The 25,476-nt window shown below is 32.5% G+C and overlaps 1 protein-coding gene across 2 annotated transcripts in view; it reads right to left on the bottom strand.

Moving 5' to 3' along the window:
- Positions 1–25,476, bottom strand: part of LOC106101873 (homeobox protein invected-like) — a 54,757-nt gene that overhangs the window by 14,539 nt on the left and 14,742 nt on the right. The gene's annotated exons all lie outside the window — the stretch shown is intronic.

Here is a 25,476-nt window from a genome sequence, read left to right as displayed (position 1 = left end):
ATTAAAAAATTGTGAAAATGATGAAGTCATTTAACTTTTTTGGAGATAGAATTAGATATCATATTTTTATTCGAATAAAATTTATCGTGTTTAAATCTATACTAATATTATAAATATGCAATATTTGTAGTTTTGTATTTATTCGATTCACGTAAAACCTATTAGATCTATTTCAAAAATTCTTTTACCATGAGGAAGGTAATTTATCTATCAGTAATATGGACTATATTACTTTATTACTTTTTAATTTCACGCGGGCAAAGTCGCGAGCAACAGCTAGTTTAAAATAAACTCCAACCAAGATTTTTTTTATATCATAAGGTGGCAAACGGGTAAGCGGCCACTTGAAACCGCCGGGCGTAGCGACCGCTGCCCATAGACATCCGCAATTGCATATGCGTTGCCTTCCCTTAATCGACGGAGACGCACATAAAGAGGATATTTCCTCTTCCTATGCGTCTCCTCTACCGTCAAATCCACTTTTCCTTTCCATACGTCCCTCTAAGGAAAAGGATGGGATACAAATAGTTATTTAAAAGAGAGAAGATAGTTATATTTAAAAATACGTTCTATGATTTATTAATGTATATTTTTTTAAAATCATTAGTAATTAGTACATTTCAAATATTATATGTCATGTTTTCGTAATTCCGACTCCAATCATCTCTTGTCCACGTATCGTATGCTCATGTCACCAAAACATTTCAAGCTTCACTGGCACTGATGCCTCATCGCTTGACCGTCACATGCAAAAAGACACTCTCCTCCTTGTTGTTATGATTCAAATTTGCATAACAATAATAATCGCTATCATAAACAATTAGGACGGTCAAATACCTACTTTAAAGCTTAGGAAATAGATCACATTTTTATTTATTCTGTTAATTAAAGGATTAACGAAGGAATTTCATATTGATAAACTTACATGTTTCAATAACGATCTTATGTTTAGTGCAATAGAGGTGATTTTCGTTTGTTTTAAATACATTCTATTCAGAGTTTACCTCTGTGTGAAGTAATTGAGATGTCTTCCGTTTAGAGTTGTCTTTTTGTACGTCTGTTCGGACGTGGGTTTGGTTTTAATGGTAATTATGCTTATAGATTTATATTGGACAGGTTTCTATTTTAGTACAGGATTTGTTCTTAGAGATGGAAAAAACAACTCGCCATTATTAACTGGTATAGACAGAGATGGAGGCACTTTTATGGAAATCTGTGTAAAAAGTCTGGTCTGTAGATTTACAAAACATTTAAGAAAATAAATAATGTATAATTTTCTTTAACTAAATAGCATTCGACTTTGACTCCGCGTTGAATTAAAAAAAAAACAAATAAGCCTTGGTGTTCTTCCAGACCATCGTTTACATCGATGCCAAATTTTAGGCTACAAACTCTAACAAACATCCAGTCATCCATGCATATAAACTTTCGCATTTATAATATTAGTAAAATAAGAATATATATCACGTTGGATTCGACAAGCATTATTTACTAAGGCTTAATAATTAGAATTTTCTTAATATTTGGATTACACCGGAGTTGAACCCAGGCTCTACTACTATGAATTAATTAATTTACGCAATTATCATTCTTAACGTATAACGATTAGGGTTTAATTTGCTATATTTCACATTATTAATCGTTCCTTAATCTAAGTAAAACAGAAGCCAAAAGCGTCGTATGAATCTATACTTAGTATTATAAAGAGGAAAGATTTGTATTTTTGTATGTATTGCAATAAGTCAAAAACTACTGGGCGGATTTAAAAAATTCATACACCGTATAAAAGGTAATTTATCTATGAATAACATAGGCTATATTTCTTTTTATTTTCTAATTTCACGGGGACAAAGTCGCGAGCACCAGCTAGTCATAAATCCAGCTGCAATAAATGCTAAAGTATCCTACGGAAGTAGAGAATATACTGGCGATGTGAATGTATCCAGTTTGAGATGACGAACGTTTTATTGAAGTTTAAACCATATTGTGTCGATTGAGAGATGACGTCAGAGATAAGTTTAGCACCCTTACTTCCATACTTATAACTAACTAGCTGTTCCCATGCGGCTTCATCCACGTGAAATTATAAAAAACTTTATTTTATTGTTTAAATTTGAGAAATTTCAAAATTCAAATGCATAAATGACCACCTTGGTTCCTGGGCAGCTCGTAGCTTATGGTCTCTTTCCCATATTAGGGTTTTTATCCAATTTATTTGCCCCTTAAGTTTAATAGCGTGAAAATACATAGCCTAAAGCGTGATATAATCCGGGCAATCTCCGAAACGGCTGGGCCAATTTCGACCGGTCTTTCACTGGAGAGTAGCTGACATAGACGAACATATAGGCAACTTTGTTTTTTAATTCCTCACTGTCAAAATGGTGTGATGGGTGATCCAAATTTGCGTTAACGTTTTTTGCGGGCTAAAGCTTGTTGTAAACTTAACATCGTTAGAATTATTACAGTTGCGATGTTTATGAACATAAAAGTTAGTTATCCATATTTCATTCATTCAGAAAGTATAAAAAATACTACAGATTCGCCAGTGGAAATGCCTTTTATTGTAACAAAAAGGCCAATATTGCACAATAGACACTTGCACTTTCATTTTAACAAAAACAACTCGATCATAACGTAAAAGTTAACACATTTTGAGGGATACCCATACAAAAAAACACTTAATCCTTTCACTTATATCCCTTTGCTACCCGTGGCCATGAGTCACTATGCCACCCAGCATGCTACATTCATCTCTCTGTCTTTTGCATAGCTCTGTCTCGCTCGATCACTTTTTTTACCTCCATTGAAGAGTTTGCTGTCAAAATAAGGATTATAAAAGAGTTTGAACCGCTTTATGCATCATACTGATATAAGAAATGCGAAAATTTATTGTTGGTTATCTGTAATATGTATAACGGATATCGATTTAATTTGGAATATAGAACATAATCTGGAACGCATAATTTAGTTACTATTTTTTTTAATCCTTGCGGACAGTCACGGGTAAAAGCTATTGAAAAATAAAGAAACTCTTTGCAGAATTATACGTACTTGATGCATAGAGATAAAAATATTGTTTTTGCTGGGTTTAAAATTGAAATTATCTACAATGATTTTACGTAGAGATTTTTTTACAGTTGACTCTATTCTATTGAAAGGGGTAAATGAGGCAGTTCTACAAAATAAAAAATAAACAATAGCTTCGGGATTTGACAATTGAAATTAGCGCAAATGGAGGTTTGCCAAACACTATTTTCCATATTTAAATATATTTATTTTACTGCTCACGTTTGCATAATCCCGTCCGGCTTGGCATTTACAAAGAAAGAAACAAAGCGGTCGATGTGAGTGATGACTTAATTTTTCGAACCACCGCGGAGCTGAGTAACTCGACCCGGGACCTGGTATGCATCATACATCAAACTAGCAAGCGCTTTATTAAATCCATCGTCTAATGATACATAGTAAATTCAAGCTCTACATTGCTTGATAGCAAATGTACTAAATTCGCCTAAAACCTATCTCACTCTTTCAATATCTCTGTATACATTTCAATTATATTTATTAATTTTTACATTTAATTTCAAATGTCAAAATGGCGACGAATAGCAACCTTGTTTCCATAATGTTGGCAGCTTGTAGTTTATGGTCCCTTTCCCACATGAAGGTTTTTTTCGATTTATTTATCCCCCAAGTTTAATAGCGTAAAAATATGCCTAAAGCATGTCGTAAGTGTAGGGCTCTTCATTAAAGAAAGAATTATTCAAAAATATGCTGCAATTGCTGACATCTTAGACAACAAAGAAGTGTGTTTACGCTTTATTATATTAGTATAGATTCTTGCAGTTATATTAACAATGCTTATGATAATATAGAAACAGATAAAATCACAGATCAAGCATTTTATGGTCTGGAATTCAATAAATTATCTCGACGCTAAAATGACCTTTATAAAGAAAACAAAAACATAAAACAATTTCGTTCTAAAACATTTCAATCTGAGCTACATCTTTGTAACTTGATTCAATTATTTATTAACTTAAGTAACATATTGAACGCAGCCACTGAACCGCACGGCGATCATAATCAACATCAAACGCGCCGCCGCTATCTTGACATTAATTTGACAGCTGTCAAAATAGCGTATATTTGTACCGTGATTGATAGACCCCTACAATAGTTCTCATACCTCTAAGCTATTTCAAATCTTATGTTTATTGACCTAAAAATATATCGTTAAAATTCTTTTTAAGATTCATTTATTCGGCAACGTTTTAAAAATAATTTCAAACGTTACGTAAAAAATGAACATAATTCTATTAGCGATGGTAATTGGTTTCGTAATAATGAACGCTTGTCTATGGTATGTTTAGAGTACATTACTAAAGCATTTCATAGTCTATAAACATAAAACGCGGGAAAACGCTATAATTCACTCATAACCGCTTTGATCAACAGAAGTGCAGTAGTGGCCAGTAATTTTTCGGCTACTAATTTTAAAAAACATTTGAGAGCAACTATTAAAAAGCTAATTCTATTTTCCACAATGTTGACAACATTTCTAGGTGATCAATTAACAAGAAACGACAGACTTAAAACTTTAAACACTGTAATACGGACGAATAACTGGCATCTAACAAATTTGTCATCTTACGATAAAAAAAAAATAAAAACCACTAATAAAATTTGGACTTTATTACCAAGGGTGTAAAGTTAAAAATGTCATATCCATGCTAACTACACTCTCAGTTACAGAAATAACAATCACATAAATATGTCTACGATGGCATTAGTTTCACTAATCACGTATTAAATGCGCCCAAAATTAACGTTGAACGAGTCGGTGCCGCCGCGACCGTGTGAAATGAGATCTGGAATTGACAGCGAGTGCAGTTGGCGCCAAATTCGCTGTCACTCCGACAGGCGAGTATGATTTACGCGGCAAAACAACCGAGATAAAATAAATATGCGACCATTATGGTGAGACGTATAAAAATACGGTGAATTAATAAAATTTAATATGACGGACCACACAGCGTGATACGTTAGAATTGTAATTTGAGATATGTTTTGTTTTTAAAATTTTATTTTTAACTTCTGGAGCGTCAAACATGGAGCGTATTAAATAAACAAAAGTTAATAATAAACCACTTAATAACCCTTTAATTAGACGTTGTTATGATATTGAAGAAATATAATACTTCACTATTTAACAATTATAAATTAAATGTAAAGTGATCTTCTGAAAACAATTAACTTTTTAATTAGTCCGAGACAAAGGAGAAAAAAATGTTCAGCCACTTAAGTTACCATTGACAAATAGTTTGAGTTGATATTTTTTTTAGAGTGATTTTACACGGTTAAGTTGGAGATAAGTTAACGGTTGACGGAGTGAGCTTAATAGTGCTATTAATAAAATCGTTCGTTAGATAAACGTGGCTCCATCAAGGAGAAATTTAAGACGATCAATCTTTATATAGAATGTTTTTGTATCATCGACATAAAGAGATTTTTTTCTGAATTATACACATTATTTTTGAAACATCAGTCTATACTATTATAATAAAGCGTAAACACACAATTCTTTGTTACCTAAGATGTCAGCAATTACAGCATGTCTTTGAATAATCATTTTTCTAATGAAAAGCCCTTTACTTACGTTACGCTTTAGGCTATATATTTCACGCCATTAAACTTCGGGGGTAATTTTTTTGGATAAAAACCCTAATGTGGGAGAGAGACCATAAGTTGCTGCCAACATCAAGGAAGCAAGGTTGCCATGGTTTAACATCATGTCATGTCATTTTGACATTTGTAGTTGATAATTTGACAAATCTAAACAATAAAAAAAAATTTCATAATTTCATGCGGATGAAGTCCCACGGTAACAGCTAGCATTTACTAAGTAAATAACTTCTATTGCCATTATTAATGTGTTAAAAGATTTAAATTGACAAAATAATTAATACATTACCATAAAAACTATGTATCCTTGTTCTGAAGTGTTTATTATAAAAAGTAATGTAATTGAAATTATTCTTATACAAGCTTTTATCCTCGACTCCTTTCTATACTAGTTAGATTTTGCTTGCGACTCCGTCCGCGTGTAATGCAAATAATACAAAAGTTAGTAGGCTAGGTTAAATCGAGACATATTTAGCCGTTTTACAGATAGTAACAAATATACATCTAAACTTTCGTAATTATTATATTTAGTATGAGTTTTTTCTACAATACAGTGTTGTTTTATATTTTTATACAGTGGTAATTTTAGTTAATAGATATATGTATGTATAGTAAAATATTACGTCATGTTACTTACGTATAGAAAAAATCTGACATTTATAAAAAGTTCCGGATTCCAAGTTAGTAATGATGACCATTTGAAACGTTGGAACGGTCGATCCCCGTGAAATGACTAATTACGACAATCAATCAGACGGACAAAGTTACAGATAAATTTTGTAGATAAATGAGCATTTTATAAATACATCGGTAGTGCCGGCAACTTCACCTGCATGTCACCTACCGAATTTGAACTTTGTCAATTTATTATCTAGCAATTTCAGACTAATTAGTTTATTTAGTCGAATCTTTTCCATCTGAAGATTGATTTTTTTGCTTATTTATATCAAATCTAAAGAACATCAGACTATTATTATAAATGGGAAAGTTTAGACGGATGTTTGTTAGAGTTTGTACCCTAAACGGCTGAACGGATTTCGATGAAATTTGGCATAGGTGTAGAGGATAGTCTGAAAGAACGCATAGGCTGCTCACTTTTGTTTTTTTTAATTTCACGCGAACGGAGGCGCGGGCTAAAGCTAGTAATCTATAATCACTATTTCATGTTAAAAAGTTAACATTAAAACGATGTTGTTTTAAGTGACAGTAACCTGAGAAATGCGTCAGAGAAATACATTTCTAGTTCGGTTACAAAATAGCTAAGTTCACAATCTATCTGTGACATAAAACTGACCAATTAGAGTGGACTGGTCTGCTCATTACTCATAGTGAGTGGGTACTCTGTATCTTAAGTTATTTATTCAACATTAAGTAATAAAGAGAGGCCATAGAGTAGTGGTTATTATTATCTACGCAGTAGAACAAACAATAAGCATCTTTGATAACATATATCACAATAAAGTTATTGTTAATCTATACTATTATAATAAAGCGTAAACACACACTTCTTTGTTGCCTAAGATATCAGCCATTACAGCATATTTTTGAATAATTCTTTTTTTAATAAAAAGCCCTACACTTGCGTCACGCTTAAGGCTACATATTTTCACGCCATTAAACTTAGGGTTAAAATATTTTGGATAAAACCCCTTATGTGGGAAATAGATCATAAGTTGCCAACATCAAGGAAGCAAGGTTACCATGGTTTGTCATGTCATGTCATTTCGACATTTGCAAGTGATAAAAAGAGCATTTAATCAATGCTACAACATAATTAGAATTAAAAAAAAAAGATAATTAATAGAAAATAATGAAAACGTAATTAAATTAATATAAATATTTAAAACCAGCTGTTGCTCGCGACTTTACCTGCGTGAAATTTAAAAAATTAGCCTATGTTACTCGCAGATAAATTACCCTTCTAACGGTAAAAGAATTTTTAAAATCGGCCCTGTAGCTTTTAAGTTATTGCAGTACATAAAAAATAGAAATCAGTCCTCTTTATAATATTAGTTTGTTTATAGTGGCAACCCTATCAATACAACGTACAGGCTGCGCGTGGGCAGGACGTCTTAGACCTCACACGTCGACAATATAGTTGTCAATTTGCTATTGGACTACGTGTTACAGGGTGTTTAATTATTATTTACATGAGTTAAGTCGACTGATGTGGACGTGATACTCCTTGTTTTAGAACACGCTATAAACAAGCTTGACTCGTATAGAAATTATTCCAGATTAAATTTAGGATGTTACTGTTTGTTTAAATTTGCTTGATGATTCTATTGGTTCTATTTATAGGGAAAAGGATAGGAGTAGATCTAGACTAAAACTATAATCTAGACCTTCTAAATACATTTTTATAACTAGGTAGTCGACGAGTTCGTATGTGTAGACCACCAGCTTACTAAGAGGCTCAGATTCTACACTAAGTTAGGGGTGACTATATCATAGTTAACTACGCTTACTACGGGTTGACTACAATATCTTACTAATTATAAATGCGAAAGTTTTGATGGATGGATATTTGTTAATTTGTAGTCTAAACTCCTAAATGGATCTCGGTGAAACTTGGCATAGATAAACAGTATAGAAGAACACATAGACTACTTACTTTTTTTTAATTCCTCGCGGACGGAATCGCCAGCGACAGATAACACTAACTAATATTGTAAAGGCGAAAGTTTAGATGGATGGATGTTTGTTAGTTTGTAGCCTAAACAACTGAACGGATCTCCGTGATTCGGCACAGATGTAGAGCATAGTCTGGAAGAACACATAGGCTATTTTTTATCCCGGAAATAGTTATGGTTCACGAGGGATGCATTAATTATGTTTATTAATGTTTACTCGATAATTCTGCAACGGTCCAACATATCTTATTGAAATTTGGCACAGATATAAAACAAAGGTTGAAGTACACATGGTATAAGGTTCATCTCCGAAAAATGTTCGGTTCCCAAAGGAACACGTAGTTGTTAATTACACTTATAAGGAGAGGATGGGAAGGGGAAGTGCATTTGACGGTGGAGGAGATGCATAGGAAGGGGCATTATCCTATTTATGTGCACGTCCTCCTCCGTTGGATAAGTGTAGGTAACGCATCTGCGATCGCGGATGTCTATGGGCAGCGGTCGCTTCGCCATTTTGGCGGATTCAAGTGGCCGCTTGCTCGTTTGCCACCTTATGTTATAAAAAAAAAAAAACATTGTTCGTCTGTTTTCTTAACCACGCGGACGTCGCGGGCAACAGCTAGTATCTAATAAATTTCATCTCCGATATGTGAAGGTTTTATTACGAAGTTTCTATCCGCAAATACAATAAAAAATAAACAATTTGAAATATTCTATGAATAAAAGAGGAATGTTAAGCATTTGGTATTAAATTAAACAAGCGGTTAGGCATCAAAATGATAGCTTTACTCACTGATTCACTTTTAATGCTCTGACTCATAATTGTGGATGTTAGGACCAGTAAGAGTAAACAGAGACTGGTAAAGGGGGTATTAAGCAGATTGTGTTTAACTATAATATCATTATAACAAACAATAGAATGCTCACATTTGCTTACGACTCGGACGGAATTAAAAAAAAAAACAAAAGTGAGTAGTCAATGTGTTCTTCCAGTCTATCCTCTACATCTATACCAAAATTCATCAAAATACGTTCAGCTGTTTAGGCTACAAACTAACAAACATCCATCTAAACTTTCGCATTTATAATATTAGTAAGAAGATATAAATAGATCATACTCTATGTTAGTTGTAAAAAATAACGATTGAAATCTTCCGCCTACGCAAATATTTCGCAATAAAAAGGCAACCATCATTTGTTATTAGACTTTCACTTAGTGACGTGGCTCCATGATTAATGCTCTTTTAATATACAGATTAAATAAAAAGCAAAAACTTTTATTGTAACCGAAACCTTCGGACCAAAGATGATTTATTATCTGTGGAAGTATCATTTAAGGTTTATTACATTGAATTTAATTAAATTTAATTTTTATAATCATATCAAATTTAACTAACGAAACATTTTAAAGAAATTTGAATATTTAGATGTAATTTAATTCGTTTATCTGATATGTTTTTTTTTATTTTTTTAAATGCGAAATGTTCGTGTCGTAGGCCAAGACCAAGACCCACTTTGGGTCGCTGCGCTAACGCAGTAAGTAATAAATGCGAAAGTCTAGATGGATGGATGTTTGTATTTGTGGCCTAAACAGCTGATTGGATTAAAATAAAAGGCATAGATGTAGAAGAACTCTTAGGCCATTTGCTTTTGTTTTTTTGTTCCAAGTAGACAGAGTCGCGGGCGAAAGCCTTTATTATAAAGCCAAGATCTTTTAATCAAAAATATTATCACGTATTAGTCTTTATTGAAACAGCAGAATAGAATATAAGCTTGTACCATTAAGGCCTTGTACTTTTTTTTACTAAATCTTTTCCGTTGGAGAGTTATCTGGCGGAGTTCAGTCGATAGTGCACTGCCTCGATTCCCGACTGCTTCGGATATGTTTTGACAAATTCATTCTGCGCCGGACTTTACCGATAATTATACATATTTCATCTTAGGGTTGTCAAAAAATATGGTTCATTTTTTATGTTTACAGCAATTAAAATAGTTTAAGTATTCTCATTTGGTTTATTGTTATGTGTAAGGTGTTAGTTATGTTTGTAAATGTTTTTTATAGTGATTTAAAAAAATTATAGTAATATGAACAGAAAAAAACGGAATACATCTCAGATACTGGAAACTTGAGGTGTCTAAGGTTTGCAAATCATTTTCATAATAATATTATAAATGCGAAAGATTGTTTGTTAGAGTCTGTAGCCTAAACGGCTGAACGGATTTCGATGAAATTTATTTTAATCTAGAGGATAGTCCGTTAGAACAGATATGCTTTTTTTAATCCCACGCGGACAGAATCGCGGGCGAAAACTAGTAGTACATTATAATCACTCATCATCTCTCCTACCAAATCCTACTCCCGTAGGGTCGGCGCACCGGGTTTTCGTCCTCCAAATAACTCTATCATCCGTCATCTCAGTCATCACTCCCTTCTTGATAATGTCTCCTTTCACGCAATCCATTCATCTCTTTCTACCTCTACCGGTGTACTTCTCCACGTTTGCTACATGCGATTCATCTCTTCTCATAATATACCCATACCACGCTTACCTTTTACTCCTTATTTTCTCAACCATTGGGGCTACTACATAATAATCACAATGTAACTATAAAAGAAACAAAAAAAACGGATAACAAAAATCATGTCATTATTTTAACAAAGAAATAGCCACAAATTACTGGCTACAAACACTTTAGAGGAACTCCGCGTTAGCAATCGTTTTCAACTCTATTACTTAAATTACCTTAGCGAAGTGAAATAATATAAAAGCGAACCATTTACTGTTGAAGTCGGAAACTTGGTCACGACTAGACACCGACATCGCTTCCGCTGGAAACATCGCAAATTATGACAAATACGCTAACATTATGTTGATTTATTATTCTACTCTTTGTTTTTAACAGAATTCCCAAAGAGGTTATCAATATGTACACAATAAAACTTTAGAGCCTAGGTTAAACCTAAGAAACATTTTATAACAACTATTTTTTAAAAAATATAGATAAAAATTAAATCAAAGAGTACAAAACATCTTTAGATACTCTTTGATATTTAATCTTTGACAGAATAATAAAATTTACAAACGATACTTGTACTCATTCGTCTCTTTTATTGTTATATCATAATTACTAAGAAAACATGTATGCAGAATGCAAATTTTACTATCAATAAATCTCTTCAAACTTCAATAATAATGTCAAATAAAAGCGTCAGATAAATTTATGACCACAAGCTTTCAATCGTAAAGATTTATTCTAACTAAAATAAATTTGAAGTCTGTTTGTTGATTACTAGAGTTTCTCACCTTAATACCCTAATTTTTCACAAAAAGATATCACCGCACAAAGTGTTTGGTAACTGTTAGTAACATACTAGTTGTCGCCCGTGACTTTGTCGGTGGAAATAATATATATTGGCATGCGTGCTATAATCTAAATTGTAATGTATCTCTCTAAACGAAATTATGAACATCTATACAATAAAATTTTCTCTCTTTTAATATTTAAATAAGGTGTACAAAATACAGTTTAGTTTTTAGTGTCAACCCTAGGTCGCTGGCTGGGTGGCCCGCGCGTCTCATACTGTAGCAACAAAACCAACACAAGCTGTGAGCGAGAGCGCGTGACGTCATACCAACTGTCTCGCTCACGCAAGCCAACGCAAATTCATCACAGTCTGAATTTGACGGTCTTAAGTTTTGTACTTTTTGTCGGCATAGCTAAATAAGTGAACCGACAGATCAATGAACCTTACATAGATTGTTTTATTTTCATTTAATGTAAAAATGTATACAATTTACAAGCAACAAAAATCAATAGCAAGTTTTCTTGTTCATCTTACAAGAGAAATGGACGAGATGAACGGAAAAACGAAATACCATAGATGTTGTAGTCAAATCCTAAAAACACTTCACGAAGTAACGAAATTAACTATCGAACTATAACATAGGCAGTGTTGATGTAAGAATGATGATTTACATGTTCACGTTACTTTTATTTCAACGCATAAAATTATCTGGTAACGGAAGCGGATGCGGATACGGAGGCGAAGGGCTGCACCTCTGCAGATGCGGAGGTTAACGGAAGCGGAATCGAAGGCCAATAATAAAACATTAATTGCGATTTATTAAAGAAATAAAAACTAATACTATGTTAATAGTTGTTTACCGTGAAATCTACTGAATTTAGCTTCTGTTTATAAATAAACGCGATCATTTAAAACAAAAAGAATTTGCTATGCTATCAAGATTTTAACAAGCGAAATAAAACAAGTGAATCGTAATTTATGTCTGTCGGTACATTGTGTAGAGTAAATATAAAAACGATGATGTACAGTCACCGTCGTTGACAGTGTTCCACTTTAAATCTTACTGATATTGTAAATGTGAAAGTTTAGATGGATGGATGGATGTTTGTTAGAGTTTGTAGCCTAAACGGCTGAACGGATCTGGATGAAATTTGGCGTAGATCAATAGTATAGTCTGGAAGAACACATAGGCTACTTCCTTTTGTTATTTTAACTCCATGGGGACGGAGTTGCGGGCGAAAGCTAGTACAATCTAAACGTCTTGTACATTTTGAAACGATAACAATGCACATAATAAACAGTTGTTTTTATTTGATTTAAATATTAATATTGCGCTAATTATATCTAGAAGGGGCGGAGTTTAATTTGATTTTGAGGTATTATTTGTAACTTGAACACCGCGAATGTAGTTGACTGTACTTTAGTGTGTACCCCCTATAACATTCATTATCACCGTGTAGCAGACACGGGGCTGTGGGGCGGTGACGCGGCCAAATGCGTTTTATCTAACCCCAACTAGGAAATTCGGTTATTGGATTGATGGTGTATAAACTAGGGTGGTCACGTAATGGTGCGTATTTTAACTGAAGATTGAAAAATTACGCTGTATTTTTGACAGACTTCCCAAAAGAAGGAGGTACTCAATTCGTCTGTATGTTTTTTTTATTTGTAAGAACTGAAATTAAGAATAGAAATATTATTGCAGATTAGAATAAATATTAATTATTATGAAAATTAGAATATACAAATGTATGGTGACACTACATTTTATATGTGTTAAGATTTTAAACCATCTTATCTTACTTACTTAATGTTATAAATGCGAATGTTTAGATAGATGGATGGTAGAGTTTGTTGCTTAAACGGATGTCGATGTAATTTGGCTTAGATGTAGAGGATAGTCTGGAAGAACACAAGTTACTTTTGGTTTTTTTAATTCCACACGGACGTTGTCGCGGGCGAAAGCTAGTATGGGATATATTGGAGATAGTGTAGGTAAAAATTTGTTTGTAACTTTTTAATTAGTCTGTCAAAAAGGTGTGATAATTTAAACAAAGTTTTTTTATATAAAAGTTACATAAATCAATCACTAGAGGGCTATAAAACTTTATGTAGAACTTTAAACTTGTAATTAAACTGGATTTTTAAAAATAATTAACTCTAGCTGTCGTCGCTCATTAACAAGATTTCTGATATGCTGATATATAATTACATACTACATACCAACTAATTAATAAATTTCATATGAATTGCTGGCCTTTTAACTTTTTTCTTAGTTATCCGTTTCGTAATTAAGTTAATTAATCCTTTAAATTATATGTTAAATGAGAAACATTTTTTTTTATATCCTATTTTTCTTTTGCTTTATCGAGTCAAAGAAAAAAAACTACTTACTTCATGCTACGTGTTAGAGCAGAAAATTATTAACACATGCTTGCCAACACGGAATTAATTAGTTTTTTGAATTGTTTTATTATATTTTATGTAAGTAAAATTAATCGTAACAATTTATTATGTGATAATGCCAAAGGAAATCTTTAATTAAAAAAGAAACTGTTAGTTTTTGACTGTAATTATTTATTTTATACTCTATATTATTTAGTTATCTATGTACAATTATAGTCACTGACAAATTCCATTGCCGTAATTTGTATTGTCAAATACAGTTGTCTCTTTTTTATCATACAAAATGAGCGGGATAAATACTGTTGGAACCCACAGTAAGTAATATTCGTTCAGAGTACGAAGAGAGCGGGAAACTTGTAACTGTCAAAAGTGACAGGCCGCCATCTTGGCGTCGGATTCCCACCAACGTGTTAGTCTCAATAACGCTCCTTGCGATAATTACTTGAGCGATTAGTCAAGACAGTTTAAAGCACACACCGTATTGTAATTTAATATTTTTAAATTGATGATCTCAATGGATTCAATTGTAAAGTAACAATCAAAAATACTTCTATTAAACTAGCTTCCCGCGACTCCATCAGCGTGGGATTAAAAAAATAACAAAAGTATACAGCCTATGTGTTCTTCCAGACTATCCTCAACATCTGTACTAAATTTCATCGAGAGAAAAACATCCATCTATAAACGGAATAAATAGTATTCTATGTCCGTCTCCTGGCTCTAAGCTATCTTCTCACCAATTTTCAACAATATACGTAAAGCCGTTCTTGTGTTCTAAATAATTTAACTAACACGAGTTTCTTTTATATATAGGTGTGTACTAAGTAACTCTGTATAGTAACTATTAGGACTGTGTTTCCGTCAATGCTTTGACTACACATGCTTCACGTTAAAATGTACATTGGTAATATACAACTAACTTTAAAAACATTTTATCTATTTTGACAAACAGAAACATTTCTTGCAACATTACACTTTGGTGTAACAGCTCCCCTGTTTTAACACAAGGAGAAGGTCCAAGAGCCTTTAATTATTGACTCCGCACCGACAAGACGTTACTCTTCCTTCAGTAAACTTTGGTTTAGTTGTTTAGATATCTTACGGTCAAATACTTAAACTCTTAAGTGCCGTTTACAATCTAACATAAACATTATAATGAAATGAGTAAAGAATAAGGTAATTTTTAATTTCACGCGGACGGAATCGCGGGCAAAAGGTGTTCATTCATAAATTTACTTTAAAACGTTAATTTGTAAAAACCTCTGGCAGGATCAGGATTGACTGTAATATGTTTAAAAAAATGTCGTTTAATTTGACAATTGCGATATCCTCGTTAAGTTCGTAGCTTGGCAGCGGGACGCAGCGAGTTAACCTCCAAGGGTTCACGGCATTACGGGTACTGCCGGGAAATGTGATTAAATTAGGTGATTGATCCAAGTGACAAGTTGTAGCGATTGATAAAAATAAAATCGGAATTGAAATTCAAGTAACATTTTTTGGATAAGATTTAGCTTGTACCTTTATTGCATTTGTTTTGTTTACACAGATGCATTTTTAAATAGATTTTATTCTCGTTATTTAATTTTCAATTGCTTAAAAATATTGAAATACTGGAGTAAAACACCAAAACAAATGAGTGTCATGTGCTCGTTTAACCATTAGAGTTTATTAAATTATTGTTATTTGTTGTAATAAAATTGTAACTTGTCAATTTTACTACACACCAAAAAATTGGACTGAAGCGTATTTGATTTTATACCCCAAATAACAAAGTAATCGCTTTACGCTTGTCACTTAAGTCAGCAATCAAAAGTGAGTGGATCTGTACAGAAGTCTCGCAATGACAATAGTTCTGTGAAACAAATTGAATACTTATTACGTGTCGTGATGGCGACTAATTTCTATTCGCTTTACAAATCATAGATTATAATATTTCTAATGTCTTTTAAAGGTTCACGCTTGTCGACTTACGAGTTCGATTTATAATGCAACTAATCTTTGTAACTCGTATTGAACTCTGAGAGAGAGAGAGAGAGAGAGAATATCGTCATATGCCTCAAGAATAAAACCAAACATTCGCAATGTCTAAAACTTTACTTGATTTCAGCTACATAAGAAAAATGCAGATAATTATTGTGAAAAGCTTTGAAAAAAATGATTAAGTTTTCATACTTTTCTACCGTACTTTATTGGTCACTTAAACCGTCGCTTAGCGGACATTACACCTATCAAGTCCAGACTAAGAATCTCCCTTAGTGAATAAATTAACAGTAAGAGAAATGTTATTAAAAACTAGCTGTTCCCGTGCGACTTCATTCGCATAAAATTAAGAAAACTCTATTTTATTGTTTATATGTGTCAAATTATCAATTTCAAATGTCAAAATGACAAGACATGATAACAAACCAGGACAACCTTGCCTCACACACACATTAGGGTTTTTATCAAAAACTTTTACCCCCTAAGTTTAATGGAGTGAAAATATATAGCCTAAAGCGTGACGTAAGTGTAGGGCTTTCTATTAAAAAAGAACTATCCAAAAATATGCTGTAATTGCTAACATCTTAGGCAACAAAGAAGTGTTTGTTTACGCTTTATTACAAGAGTATAGATTATTGTCCGCTTGTTGAATGGCCCCACAACCCCTCTCCTCCATTGGAGTATTTCACGCTGAAATTTCAATTGGTACCAAAGTTTACCAATTAAAAGTCACTCAAACGTCCTATTCCAACCCGCTGCAGCGTTCAAGCGCTTTATTAGAACAGGACGAGTTATATTGAGTTTTATTGTTGCTTTAATTTAAACTGTAAAGCGCTTCATCAGAACGCTGTGATACTGAATTTTATTAGCTCCAGTAAGTTCGTTTCGGTGTTCATAAAGCTATTCAACTGACAAACTACGGCAATGATATTAAATCGCAAACTTCAAGAGAGAATTATTTAATTCGTATTGTTACTAAACTGTAAAGGTTTATAAGAATACTGGATATCCCTTCGTAACTTTAAAGTATTTAAAATTAAAAATCTTCTCTCTTTTATTATTATGCTACTAACTTTCGCCTGCAATTCAGTCCGTGTAGAATTAAAAAAACAAAAGCAAGTAGCTTATGTGTTCCAGACTTCTCTACATCTATGCCTCATCGAGATACGTTCTGCAGTCTAGGCTACAAACTCTAACAAGCATCCGTTCATCCATCTAAACTTTAGAATTTAAAGAATAATAATTTGTGCCTGCAATTCAGTCCGCGTAGAATTAAAAAGGAAAGAAAAAGCAAACCATATTCTGCATCTACGCCAAATATCTTCCAGATCCGTTCATCCATTTAGGCTACAAACTCTAACATCCATCCATCTAAACTTTCGCATTTATAATATTAGTAAAATAGATTTTTCTAAGTAACATGAAATTGTAACTAATTATTACTTAGTCATCGTATTATTCAAAAAAAGCCGTGTCACATGTTCGTATCACATACTAAGAAATAACGCGTTACGTTATTATTAAAAGCTACTGTAACCGTTACGTTATAACGAATAATTAACGAACTTTCGTACTAATGATGTGTAATTAGATGTTAGTTATACTCGTGTTAGTAATTATTTAAAATTAACAACAGTTCGGAACTCGCGCCTTGCTCCGAATGTTTGGAAATAAACGCCATGTTCTACAGCTCATTGTTTAATTATTAATCTGTGGCTTTCTTTATGTTGGTATGTATGTTATTTTATTTTTTTTAATTACATCTTTCTCGACATGTTTTTTTATAACAATTGTCAGATTTTGTCTTTGCTTTTTTGTATGAACTTTGAAAGGCTAAAGCTCCATTTATAGTTGAACTAGGTTTCGCTCGTGACTCCGTCCGAGTGGAATTAAAAAAACAAAAGTGATATCTATACCAAATTTCATCGAAATCCATTCAGCCTTTTAGGCTACAACCTCTAACAAACATCCATCTAAACTTTCACATTTATAATATTAGTAAGATTTCTACTTAATCCTTACTATTGACCGGCACAGATGACACACTCTATAAAAATAACCTGACATTTTTTTTAAATTCTTTAAGTGTGCCTAAATACATCTTGTGCTTAATAAAAATATTACTCTTTTTCTCCTGCTTTATTAAGGGTTAAATAATTCAGGCTTTTCTAGTCTTAAAGTATCGTAACTCCTTATGTATGTAATCTATAAATACTAATATACTAATCTATCTAAATCTATACCTAATAATCTATACTAATATTATGAAGAGGAAAGATATGTATTTTTAGATTTTTGTATGTATTGAAATAACTCAAAAACTACTGAGCCGATTTTCAAAATTCTTTCACCTTTAGAAAGGTAATTTATCTGTGAGTTACTTAGGCACACACATTCTTTTTATTCCACGCGGTCGAAGTCGCGAGCAACAGCTAATGCGAGTATATTTTAAAAAGTATTTATTTCTCTTTGTCATAGGAAACAGTGGTTTCTGAAAGATTCTAAAAATATCAACATATTGTTAATTTTAATTAGTATTTAGTTAGTAAATGATTAATTAATATAAATTATTTTAAAAAGGTAATTCAAGATATCAGAGCGAGCAAAATTTCGCGAAGATTTCATAGAAGATAAATTCTAAAAACAATTTTCACGGTTGTAAAGCGAAGTGGAGAAGCGAAATAAGTGTGAAAAATCGTTCGCGACTCCGACAACTAATGGCGCGGAATAATGTCTTATAAAAATAGTGATGGTCATTAACACAAAGTGTCGACTATCGATAACATTTCTATGATAATAAATAGGGAAGAAAAACTGGAAGATTGCAGTAAGTAGCCACCGTTCCTTCTGTATTATTTTTATCTGTCAATTTTTTAAATCATTTTTTATTTACAAATGTTTTCGTGAAAGAAGCCATTTCTTTTCAACACAGTCGATACATTTTCTCCCTATTCATTAGTTTTAAATATTTCTAATTGCAAATCAAAACAGTGAAATTAATACAAAGATAACTTAAAAATCCAGAGCTCACTAAAACATCGCCATACATGATTGATTAAGTAAAGAGGGAACTCCTTACTTAACTTCAAAAATGTCGACTTTATAAAGCAATTATTTGTTTTTCGACTACCATTCGAGCATGTATAATAGAATCAACATAAAAGAATGAAACATTGTTTTAAACAACATACAAGATTCAAATATCCTCTACATGTATGGGTCACAGGTTTCTATTCATTTATTTTTCGCTGGATGTACATTTCAAAAGGCAGCAATTTAAATTCAGTACATTAGGGACGTTTATGTAAATCTTTATCCTCAGTTGTGTGTACAATGTAAATGCACCCTCAATATGTTAACTAATTCAATCTCTAAGTGCAAGTAGAGCCGCGCTCAAAGTTTAGTCCGGAGTCTATCTTGTAGTGAATTGCAATTCGAAGCGTGAAAACAGATGTTTAGATAGGGCGAGTGTTAGGGATGTGCGATTGTTTGATGTATCGACAATTGTTTTAATTCATTAAAAGCCTGTCCCAATAAATTTTAAATTGTCTGATAACAATACAACGTGTAAAATGTGTGATGGATCTGATTTTGTTACCTTATATGACAGTGACGTCATTTTTAAGCTATCTGAGCGTCTATCAGGCAGTGATGGGACAGGCACTAAATAATATGTTTCCTTTCGTTTATATTTTTAATATCTGCTCTTTAGTGTGGCTTAGACTTTAAATCACTGCTTGGTGTTATTTTGAAATAAAAAACCTGTAATTACCTTGTTTATTTAATGACAGTTAAAATGATTTTTACATTAAAAAAATTCTTTACTCGATGTTTATGTTTAATTAATTCATTACTGCATTTTATTTTTCTCGCAAAATCGATCGAATGTCACGCGAAATCGATTGTAATAATTAAAAATAATTAAAAAAAACTGCGAGTACACAAGATAAGTACCGTAACCAATTAAGCGTGCATTGTAGAGTATTAATATTGGAAGTTCATTCGATTTTCGACTTTAAAAAGTACTCGATAAGATTCAATTAAAAATGACAGTTTAATCTAGTATATTTCTCGACTTTAGGGTGCATGAACACTCTGTCGTAATAAGAATGAATTAAAATCTCTATTTTTAAAAATGACGAAAATTGATTGTTCCAATTTTTTTGTTTAATCATGTCCCAATACTTCTTATTGTTCTAATATATTTCGCTGTTTCTCTGCAATAAGTTTTCTCGTGTGTAGGTGCCCTTAATTATGTTAATGAAGTCATGTTTCCGCCACACGGCGGCGGCCTCAAAGGCGGCCATTACGCGTAATTATTGCGGATAATAATTCTATTACTTTCAACGCTCACTATCAATTTAACATTTTGTAATAGCTGTGCTTAGGGTTGCCAACACGTAGTTTAAAAATGGCAAACCATGATGCTAAAAAATCGATAAATCTTACGTCACTCAGAGTCTAATAAATATAGTAATAGTCAAACTCTATAAACGTACATATTCGTAGATATTTTAAATAATATTGTTAGATATAACACCGCCTCTTATGACCATATGTTAGTATTTGATTCGATAACTTCATAAAATGCGTTTCCGATACATAACTTGAGTTATTCCATTGAAACTTACTGAAACCTAATACTTATGAAACAATAGGTTATGATAAAAAATTGGAAACCAGCATTAGAAAGACATATGAACAAAAACATAACCTAAAATTAATATTTATTCTTAAATTACGAAGTGACAACCCTATTATCATGCAAATCGCTGTCCCGTCTATCATTAAATAATAAAATAGCAGAATCTATTAAGACATAAGCGTATAATATGATAAAGTTTAGATTTTATAACACAAAAAGATTATTCATTAAATTCATTCAAATAAAATCGTGATAATTATTCAATTTAAAAGAACCATATTTAATACATTTATGATTTATTTATTTTAATTTAAGTAACAAACACGTGTTACATCTCTTAATGAAGCTATCTTTTTTTATCTCAACACGAAAGCTATAGCAATTAGTCTTTCCGTAAAACGGAACGAAGAACGTAATGTAATCCACAAACATTTTATTAAAATGTACAGATGCGGAGAAAAGTGTCTAAAAATATTCATGTAATTCGTTAAGCAAAAATAAAATCAAGATAGAACATACTAATATTATAAATGCGAAAGTTTAGATGGATGGATGTTTGTTAGAGTTTGTAGCCTAAACGGCTGAACGGATTTCGATGAAATTTGGTATAGATGTAGAGGATAGTCTAGAACACATAGACTACCGACTTTTTTTTTAATTCCACGCGGACAGAGTCAAGGCGAAAACTAGTGAGATGTAAAGTTGTCGTGAACGGTTTAACTTTAAAAAAAAGTAACCTTCTTTAGGTAAATAAATTTATTTCGAGATTGATTATTGCGTTCGATTGTTACTATTTAACTGGTTAGCTACACGTTGTACAGTCGGTAAAAGTAGTGATTAAAAATTAAAACTTTTTAAATACCGCAAACATGACTTTAACGTAAACAATGTATCGGTTTTTGTACACTTACCTTAATTACGAACTACTATGAAAATCCATTGTATACATTTGCAATAATATAAGTTTCCGCTCCGTTGACGTCCGTAATTATCTTGTATGAAGCCAAATAACAAAACGGTTGTTCTATCTACATCGTTTGGTTTAAAAACCCGTGTTAAGTTACGATTCAGGATATAGAAATTAATGTTTATTTCAATGGACGAAGTAACAAAGGACTACATTACAAATACTAACATCACTGTCGATAATTTTGACTTCAACGCCATCTATAATTCAATTCTTACAACTGTATCTACTACCAACGATAGTGATTGGCCCAGAAACTAAAATATAGGTTCACACCTTTGACTAAACTACTCACAATTGTTGTGTGAATATTGATTGTCGATTCTTTCGTAGTAAAAAGACGAAGAACGATTGTTGGTGTTTGAGCGTAGGATACTGCGGCGCATTTATGGAGCTCTGTTTGTAAATAATCAATGGCGAACCCCATACAATCACGAACTTTACAAAATCTTTAATGAGCCAAATGTCAAGGCCATAAAAATTGGTCGGCTACGCTGGGCAGGACATGTAGCGAGGATGAGTGACTGCAGAGTGCCTAAGCGCCTATTAGAGAGTCAACCATAGGGACGTAGATCACGCGGGAGACCGAAACTAAGATGGCAAGAAGATGTCGAACGAGACCTTAAAAATGTCGGCATTAAGGGCTGGAAACAAAAAGCCGAAAATAGACCGATATGGAGGAATTTACTGGACCAGACCCAGGCCCACCCTCGGCTGTAGTGCCTCTGATGATGATGAATTGTTTCGTAGTCAATTGTTTAGTTGCATAACAAAAAATTGAGAAGTGTGCTCACCTCCATCTCCTCCTCCTCTAAGTTGGAGTCGAGACTAAACAGTGCTATAGTTTAGTGATGTGACGCGCTGTAATCATCCTTTCCTGTAATATGAACTAGTTCTTTTGCCTATATAAAGACAGTACATCCAACTGTCAATAAAATTACCTTTGTTAACGGCTTGTTCGAAAGGGTGTTAGTGTCTCGTTTATTAATGTAAAAAATTGAAACACTTGTGTAATGGAGCGTACATAAAAGGCCTTTATACTGCGATGTTTATATTTCAAACATAATTGTTCGGAATTTTCATTTGATGTTGTTCACATAACCGTTTACTGTGACATCTATTATTTTTGCAATTGACAACAATGACTTATGCTAAGGGTCAGTTCTTGCTACCTTGTTGCATGTTAATCAGTCTCTTATAATTCAACGAAAAAAACAGCGGCAGTGGAACATTCTGTAACGAATTGTTACTCTAACAGCAATTATTGAGTACACATTTTACTCCGGACGTAATAGTAATAAATGTCAATTATTATTTAACTAACAATCGAATAGCCTCTCGATTACTGTGAAAATCGATATCAACTGATTCGATTCCATCAATCGGTACGGGTTCGAATGGCGTGACCAATGTCACATATTGTACCACTTAGTAACCATTGTATCAATCATTTTAATTATAACACTAGGTGTTGCCCCCGATGTCGTCCGAAGGAATAAAAAACTGAGTAACTATGTATGTACTTCGACTGAATTCGTTATTATTCCTGACTGTATTCTATCTAATTTTGAAATAACATCAAGATACATACATCTAAATCAACGCAACTATATATTAATGAGTTTTATATTTTTATTGTCACAAATTAATCTAAACTGATATTATAATGCGAAAATATTTGTATTATTGTAATTTTGTATGTATCGTAATAACTCAAAAACTACTGGGCCGATTTTTAAAATTCTTTCACCGTTAGAAAGGTAATTTATCTGTGAGTAACATAGGCTTTTTTATTATTCTTTCTCTTTTTTTTTTAGTTTATCATTATGACGTCACATGGAATCTCCCTAAATATTAGACAGCATGTAATCGTTAATTTAAAACATTAATTTAAGAACAGCAATAAAGGATTATTTTTTTATTTATATAATATAGGCTGTATTTTTTTATTTGACGCGGGCAAAGTCGGGAGCAATAATTAGTATCCTATAAATTTGTTTTCTTCAAATCAAACACGCATAAGTTTTATGTTTATAAATTTCTAATAAGAATCAAAATAAAAACTAACATAAGACTATGGACAAAAATGTCACATCACTAGAGCCATTTTTATATCGGCCCTCTGAGGGGCGCTGATAAATATTTATGAAGTAGGTAGCTACATTACTTTTCATGCCTAATGATTTCTAATTCAATTACTTTTGACTCCCCCGTCGCCATCGTGCATGACTGTTTGATTGTACAAACTTTTTTTTCATTTAAAAGAAATAGAGTAAAAATAAAAACACGTTTTTATTCTATGACCACAATAAATACGCAAGATACGATTATTCTCCCAAGCTTAATCTATACTATTATAATAAAGCGTAAACACACACTTCTTTGTTGCCTAAGATGTCAGCAATTACAGCATTTTTTGAATAATTATTTATTTAATAAAAAATCTTACACTAACGTCACGATTTAGGCTATACATTTTTACGCCATTAAACTTAGGGTATAAATATTTTGGATAAAAACCTTAATATGGGACCATAAGTTGCTGTCAACATCAAGAAAACAAGATTGCCAAAGTTTGTCATGTCATGTCATTTTGACATTTGCTATTGATAATTTGACAAATGTAAACAATAAAATAAAATTTTCATAATTTCATGCGGATGAAGCCGCACGGGAACAGCTAGTCACTGATATACAAAGACATAAAAAAGTTATTTTTTAAATACTAGTTAATTATTCTTAGGGGTAAATTTTTTTAAACACCCTAATCGATACCTATAATTTCCTAATTTAGATTGAATCTTACTCGTATCATACTAATAATATAAATGCGAATGTTTAGATGAATGGATGTTTGTTAGAGTTTGTAGCCTAAACTGCTAAGCGGATCTCGATGAAATTTGGCATAGATGTAGAGAATAGCCTGGAAGAACACATAGGCTATTCACTTTTTTTTAATTCCACTTGGAACGAGTCGCCTGTGAAAGCTAGTTTATAGTATTATAAAGAGGAAAGAATTGTATTTTTGGATTTTAGTATGTATTCGATTTACGTAAAAAGTACTGGGCCGATTTTAAAAATTCTATAATCTTTAGGAAGGTAGTTTATCAATAAATTTAATTTCACACAGACGGAGTCGCGAGCAACAGCTATTGAACTATTTTTAAACATCCCGAATCATTTGATGCAGTGTAAATCTTCTCTGTTTGTATAAAGCCAAGGGTTCCGCCTCCCTTATCCGTCGGAACATCCCCGAGGGGGCAGTTATCAAATTTGCCCTTTTCACTTCATTACACGCCCTCCCGTACGTAAGCAGCTCGCAAGCTGTTTTGCGGTTTATGGTCTTTTAATAAAGAGTATATCAGAAGTTTGTAAATCATAGATTAGCCAAAATGTTTTTAGAGATTACGACTTTTTAAACATAGAGGTTAGAATTAAACACCGTTTTAAAACAGTTTAGAATACAAGATTTCTCTTTTGTAAGGTAAAATTGGATAAAAACCGATGATTCTTTGTGTAACAACAACAGAATAAATGCTCTACTTCGTTTGCATTATGCTTATAATTATATTAGTTGTGATATCGTCGAAATAACCCTCAAAAAAACCAAACTTCTAAGCACTAACAACACAAAATAAGAGCATGAATCATAAAAGATATAACCACTGCGGTTTCCATTGCGTTAATAACTGATGTTTAACGCGCAGTGCTGCCAACTGCAAACACGAAAACAGCGGCATATTGGCAACCATGTAAAGATAACTGTTACATAACCTCTACAAATGTTTGTCAATTTTACACAAGCATTTTGGGAGCGTTATTACCGCAGACATATGAGTTGTTTAAAACATTT

This window comes from Papilio polytes, unplaced genomic scaffold, assembly GCF_000836215.1.
Source record: "Papilio polytes unplaced genomic scaffold, Ppol_1.0 DF823935.1, whole genome shotgun sequence".
In the NCBI taxonomy this organism is placed as follows: Eukaryota; Metazoa; Arthropoda; class Insecta; order Lepidoptera; family Papilionidae; genus Papilio; species Papilio polytes.
Note: the sequence above shows the minus strand (reverse complement) of the source record. Positions and strands in the feature narration are given on the sequence as shown.